The sequence below is a fragment of the Hyla sarda genome, chromosome 6 (assembly GCF_029499605.1).
Source record: "Hyla sarda isolate aHylSar1 chromosome 6, aHylSar1.hap1, whole genome shotgun sequence".
NCBI classification, from domain to species: domain Eukaryota; kingdom Metazoa; phylum Chordata; class Amphibia; order Anura; family Hylidae; genus Hyla; species Hyla sarda.
Window position 1 is genome coordinate 180,575,185 of NC_079194.1, and position 7,394 is coordinate 180,582,578.

A 7,394-nucleotide genomic window follows, 5' to 3' on the forward strand; every position below is an offset into this window, starting at 1 on the left:
GGCTGGCATGTTTGACAGGTCTTGGAAGATGTGTGTCCTTGTTGCCCATATTAACATCAGAAACTACTTGTGTTGAAGGATAGGTGAGAATAAAAGCTGTGAATGGTTTCTATGGACAACAAGGCCACCACTTCTAAACAAAATTGGGTCAATAGTGCCATTTTGGTTTTCTTTCCATGGAGGAAGGAAGGTTTAGGCTGAATTCACATAAGCGTCAGCGCTCTGTTCTGGAGCTCCATCGTAGTGTTTGTTCATAAAAAAAAACTGAGCTGAGTGGTTGGTTGAACAACTAACACACCAGGCAGACAGATCACGGTGATTTTTATTGGGGTCCATCTGGTGTCTGTATTTTTGCAAGATTTAAGCGGAGAAATAAATAACTGTTTGCAGTTTGATGCGCAGGATACTGTACATGAGGATAGACCATAAAGATGTCTTACTAGTTGTCAGATCCTTTGTAGTCTGGCATCTGCTGACCTCTAGAAAATTTAAGTATTTTTTATTAATTATATCCATTATATTATGTCCCAGTACAGGACATGGTCCAGCCCTATACTTGGGCCCTGTCAGATTGAGTCCCTCAGTGACCTGGGGGCTCTCCTGCAGTGTTTCCCCTGCTGTTCCTGTAATGTCATTTATTATAATGTGATTTTAGTCAGTGTCCTAATGTATAGCTAGTCTAAAGGACCTGTGAGATGTCTGAAGGACCGGTGAAATGTCACATGTTATGTTGTCACATGATGTTACCCAGAGAGCACCAGCTTAACCTATGACCCGCAGCTTGACCAATGGGCTTTAGTCCAGACCCCCACTATATAATGGGGCGGCCATTACTATTCTCGCTCTTACTTCTTATGCTCTTTACTGAGACCAGTAACCACCAGAGATCTCAGTGCTAGTGACCAGCATTTGGAAGGCCACAAAGCTACAGTCATTCCAGTAAGTCAAAAGTCTATGTCTGCTGTCACTACAAATAATTAAGTCCAGCCTATAGTCAAGCCTGAAGTCAAATCTCTAAAGTCTATTACAAGTCTAATTGGTCCCAGCAAGCTGCAAGGTCCTTCTGGGTTCCTGGCCACCTCTCTGGGAATCTGGCTTAGCTATGAAGATAATTCCATCTGTCATAACTCAGTAAAGCCTTCGTTAAACCATATCTGGTTGTGGACTCTCCTTTCACTAACCAGCCATTGGAATAGCGGAGATACCGTACGTGTGATGACGGTACCCAAAAACCACTCTGGCGTCACACATACTAGGGGTTAACAACATATTGCCCCGGGGTTAATACCATATAGCCCCACCACCTACACGGCTACACCCCGTGGTCCCACCATACACCGTGGGTCACCACAACTTTGGCATCACAAACAGGATACGGGTGTGTGCGATAACCACTTAACCACCAAGTCAAGTCAAGTCAGGCCACCCATCAACAGTATGCGGGAGTGTGACATATGCAAGTTGCCGCAAGTCCTTCCCCCAAGTCTGAGCTGTGTCTAAGTTGAAGTCGCATGCAGTTGCAAAAAAGATGCGTGCCAGCAAAATGTATGGGACTGTGTTACTAATGTCTTTTTTTACTGTGGCGCGGATAAAGTATTGGGGAAGGAAAGACTGTTAATCGTTATTGCTAAGTGTGTAAAGTCTGTACCTGAAGGGGTTAAACAGAGTTTGATGTTTCCTGCCGCGGGAGTGGTTGCAGCTCCGCCCAGTCAGTCCCCAGATGTGACGCCTCTTCAGTGTGCAAGCCGGAACTAAGAATCTGCCCTGTGTTGCACATGGGAAGAATTTGCCACCTGGACCAAACAGGAAGTTCCCTGGGCTTAGCCATAAAGAAGGTCCCGGCAGCTGCGTTCGGCTTTACAGAAGTACCCGCTGCAGCACAGACTCTGCATAAACCAATGACTTGCTGCAATAAGTCCCCGGCATCGGTGACAACTAACATTAATGCCTCAGTGCCCAACAAAGTCTGCAGGTACTCACTACAGTCAATTGCCAGGCATTTTAAAGAGAAAGCGCACTCAATTCTTCTTAAAGAGACAGCGCACTCAATTCTTCTTAAAGAGACAGCGCACTCAAATCTTCTTAAAGTGACGGCACACTCAAGTCTTCTTAAAGCGACAGCGCACTCAAATAGATTGGCAACATGTCAGCACCCAGCTCTCCAGATCGACCCAGCGAGAGTACCCCTTCATCACCAGCAGCAGGAACTTCTGCTACACTAGCGGTAGGAGTCCTGCCGGTCCCACCTGCAGTCCATGTCAATCATGTGGGTGCCTTAGCAACCGCACCAGTATTTCTGGGGAATCCTGTCCTTCCTACCTACAGCAGAGACCCTTCACTCTGAGGGATTTCAAGGAGAATGTTCAGAGCTTGTTTGTCTTTTACTCTCTCCCTCCTAATCAGCAGATGCCACTGCTCACAGGACAACTACAAGGACCAGCACTTGAGGAAGTCTGCACCTGGCCCGCCTCCGAGAAGGTGACAGTAGTGCAGATTTTCGAGGGGTTATACTAGGTATTTGAATCACATTCTCCATGAGAGGTACGCTTCCGGTTGTACGAGACGCGACAAAAGCTAGGTGAGACTCTGAGAGTTTATGCAGTAGCCTTACAAAATGCCCTAGAAACTGTTCAAAAGTTAGACAGTATCACTCCCAATCAGGGTAACAAAGTACTGATGGACAGATTTATTGTTGGGGCTCATAACAAATGGGACAAAGCTCAGCGGAGGATGTTAGCGGTCCAAAATCCCAATCTGTCCTTCTCTGCTTTTAAATGACTGGCTATTCAGGTTATAGAGCCCGAGACCGACTCTGAGGCGAGTTATACCCCCATGCCAGAACCCCTGGGTGTGGCAGCCGGCCTCTTACCACCACCACCACCGGCTCCCGCCCCAGTGTCCAATAACCTACCAGCCTCCACAGCCTCAGAAATTCGGAGTGTCAAACAGGACATTGAACAATTGACACAGGCTGTGAGGGAACTTGCCAGTCAGGCCGCTCAGGCCAACCCTGAGCCGCCCCTACCTAAGAGACCTGTATCTGCTCCTGCCCCTCGTTAAGTTAACCCCGCCATAATCCACCTAATAGGCCACTGGGAACTCAAGGGCCCTTTTGTACCTATTGCAACAAATCGGGACATTGGAAGGTACAATGTTGTGATTTAAACGGATTTCCCCTGAGGTCGTGGACCGGCTCTCAGGAAAGCAGATATCAGGTATGAACCAAGAACCATCTAAGACAGGAATCACTATATGTTGCCCCCTGCCCCAATGCAAAAGTCATTGTAGAAGGTATCCAGTTGGAGGCGCTAATAGATACAGGGTCACAAGTGTCCACTATATCTAAAGACATGTTTTACAAGTTCTGGAATGCTAATTTGTTGTGTGAACCTGACAGTGTTGATTTCAAGGTAGTGGCAGGTAATGGGAAACCAATACCCAGGCATGGATTTGGGAGCCCAGCATTCAAGTGGGAAAACATGTGCTTAAGGGACAGGGAGTGATTGTAACTGATGTGTCCGATAAGGGGTCTGCAGAATTCATATTGGGGATAAATATCATGAAACATTGTTTTACTGACATAGTAGATTCTTTGCCTGTTGCTCTCCCCTAAATGTCCCCCTCAGAACAGCGGGCTGCGCAGCATCACTTAAACGTTGCAAGCATCAAGCATGACTTAAACGGAGCAGAAATTTGCCAATCGACAAGGAGAAGTTGGCAAAGTATGAATTCAAGACATCAGGTTGGTGACCTTACAACCTAACACAGAGACAGTCCTGTGGTGCCGTGCACATCCTGGAGTGAGAAACCAGGACTATCCAGCCCTATTAGAGCCTATACAGTTGGAAGATCATCCACTGGTTTGAGCAGCAAGGAGTATAGTCTCAGTTATTGCAGACAAAGAAGTGTATAGTCCAGCTCACTCCCTCAGCCCGTCGCGCCAGGACCGGCGTGGGCAACACCGACTGGAACTGACAAGTAAAAGCAAAATGTCCAGCGCGAATATGAAGGAACTGGATGTTTATTCCAATAGCCAAAAAGACAAGGAGAACATGACAAGGTGACGCGTTTCGGTCCTAAGGCTGGACCTTAGTCATACATATGTCTTTTTGGCTATTGGAATAAACATCCAGTTCCTTCATATTCGCGCTGGACATTTTGCTTTTATAAGTCTCAGTTATTGATGGGAAAGTTCCACTCTGACTAGTCAATCTGTGTGGCTACCATCCTACACAAGTACACTCCAGTGGCCCAGTTGTATCTTCTAGAGCCAGGTGATATTTTATCAAAACACAGAGTGGCTCGACAACGAGCAGCTGAAGTAACTCCAGGTTCCGTGGAAAGTCCCCCCGAACCCTGGTGGGTGCAACTTCAAGTGGGAGATGAGACCACCCCGAAGGATCAAGTCAACGGGGTTATCAATGTCGCCAAAAGGGACCAAGAAGCCTTCAGTAAGCATCCTACAGACTTTGGATGTACGTTAATGATCCAGCATCGGATTTGACAGGGGACAGCCCACCTATTAAAGAGAGACACTGTCCGGTTGCACCAGGCATGTACCAGACTGTCAAGAAGATGTTAGTCGACATGAAAGATGCAGACGTCATTCAGGAAAGTCAGAGTCCCTGGGCGGCGCCCCTGGTCCTGGTCAAAAAGAAGGATGGGACCATCTGTTTCTGTGTCGAAAAATAGGAAACTTAATAACATCACCCATAAAGACGCTTATCCTCTTCCAAGAATCGAGGAATCACTCAATGCCCTTGGGTCGGCTGCATACTTCTCCACCTTGGACTTAACCAGTGGGTATTGGCAAGTGCCTATGGCTGTGGAAGACAGAGAGAAGACAGCCTTCGTGACCCCCATGGGAAGTGTTGATCAAACATGGATTGAAAATCAAGCCGTCCAAGTGTCATCTGCTTAAACCTCAGGTACACTACCTAGGTCATGTTGTCAGCGCCAAGGGAGTTGAGCCTAATCCCAACATGGTAGAAATTGTTAAGAACTGGCCTACCCCGCACACAGTGAAAGATGTCCGGAGCGTCCTGGGATTTGCCGGCTATTACTGCCGCTTCATTCCTCCTCACTTCGCCCAGATTGCCGAACCCCTCACAGCCCTCTTGCGGGGTACAGCGAAGGAGAACAACAGTGGGAAGCTACCCGTGGACAGGACCAAAGAGCACGAGGTGGCCTTCCAAGCCCTAAAACACCTATTGATGGAACCACCCATCCTGGCGTATCCAGACTACCACACTCAGTGGTTCCGGCTGTACACCGATGCCAGCTTTGAAGGTTTGGGAGTGGTCCTATCCCAAGTCCAAGAAGGACAAGAGCGAGTGATAGCCTATGCCAGTTGTAATCTGCATGGAACAGAAAAGAACAATATCAATTACAGCTCCTTCAAGCTGGAACTCATGGCCCTCGTATGGGCTGTGACTGAGCACAAGCTTAACCTATGACCCACAGCTTGACCAATGGGCTTTAGTACAGCCCCCCACTATATAAAGGGGCGGCCATTACAATTCTCGCTCTTACTTCTTATCTCATTACTGAGACCAGCAACTACCAGAGATCTCAGTGTTAGTGACCAGCATCTGGAAGGCCACAGTCATTCATGAAAGTCAAAAGTCTTTGCTGTCACTACAAATAGTCAAGTGCAGCCTATAGTGAAGCCTGAAGTCAAATCTCTAAAGTCTATTACAAGTCTAATCGGTCTCAGCAAGCTGCGAGGTCCTTCTGGGTTCCTGGCCATCTCTCTGGGAATCTGGCCTAGCTGTGAAGATAATTCCATCTGTCTCAACTCAGTAAAGCCTCCGTTAAGCCATAACTGGTTGTGGACTCTCCTTTCCTTAACTAGTCATTGGAATAGCGGAGATACCGTTCGTGTGGTTCTGTTACCCAAAAACCACTCTGGCGTCATCAATACTAGGGTTAACAGCATCTTGTCCCAGGGGTAACAACAAAAAACGTGGTCTCAAAAGGCTGGAGGTGCTCAACCCCAAATGCAGTTGTGCATATATACTGGGGGAGCAGATCCTGCCCTTGTAGTCCGTTGCTGTGGGCGATCCCCAGCATAAAAATGCATACAATGGAGGATGCCTGCAGTGGACTAAAAGTGCCACAATAGAATCCTAGACCAGATAAACGGTGTGGATGTGTAACAATTAGAATAATACAATACAGAAATTTAGGTGCACTACTGTGGTAGATGTATACAATGACATTGGCTAATCCCTCAACACTGATGTTAAAATTGAGACATTCGCCAGTGTATCCTTATATTAAGGACACACCAGAGCCCGCACACCAACTCCAAGGTTTCTCAGATGGCACGGGACCTAACGCTAACCTACCTGTGCGTGAAAAGCAAAAACCAGGGGCCAGTGGGCAATTACAGCAGCACTAGGCCAACATGCAGCCTGCTCCCAGTTCCCTCCAGCATGACTGAGCACACATACAATGGAAGGAGGGAGAGAGGCTACAAGCCCCACCCAAGTTGGCTGATATAGGTGCATGGCCTCACAGGTGCAACCCTAATGCTGCCTGGAAAATGTTCAAGGCGCATTAACATATGGAGTTTACACACCTCTACGTATAAATTAACAAACAACAACAAAAAACGTGGTCTCAAATGGCTGGAGGTGCTCAACCCCAAATGCAGTTGTGCATATATACTGGGGGAGCAGATCCTGCCCTTGTAGTCCGTTGCTGGGGGCGATCCCCAGCATAAAAATGCATACAAAGGAGGATGCCTGCAGTGGACTACAGGTGCCACAATAGAATCCTACACCAGCTAAACGGTGTGGATGTGTAACAATAATACAACACAGGTGCAACCCAGGCAGCATTAGGGTTGCACCTGTGAGGCCATGCACCTATATCAGCCAACTTGGGTGGGGCTTGTAGCTAGGGTTGCCACCCTACCGGTATTTTACCGGCACAGCCGGTATATTCATTCAGATTCCGGGCTGTGCCGGTAAGTTTGGATGAAAAATACCGGCCATGCAATGGCCGGTATTTTTCATTCACTGTCATCACACACTAACCTAAAAAAGCGCCAGCACCATGCCGCTCAGCACAGCACCCTGTCTGACTCTGAGGCTGTCCCAGTATAAAACATTACCTGGCACTGTGCGGCCGGGCGGCTGGATCTGCGGAGGGACTTTGCGGAAGTGGCGTCACTCCGCAGACCCGCGCAGGACGTCACGTCACTCGCCGGCCCGAGACTGAGAGGAGACTGGAGAGGTGCTGCGGTAGTAGGTAAGTGTGTCTGTGTGTGTCTATTACTATGTGTGTGTCAGTGTTTGTGTGTCTGTCAGTCAGTGTTTGTGTGTCTGTCAGTCAGTGTTTGTGTGTCTGTCAGTCAGTGTTTGTGTGTCTGTCGGCCACTGTGTGTG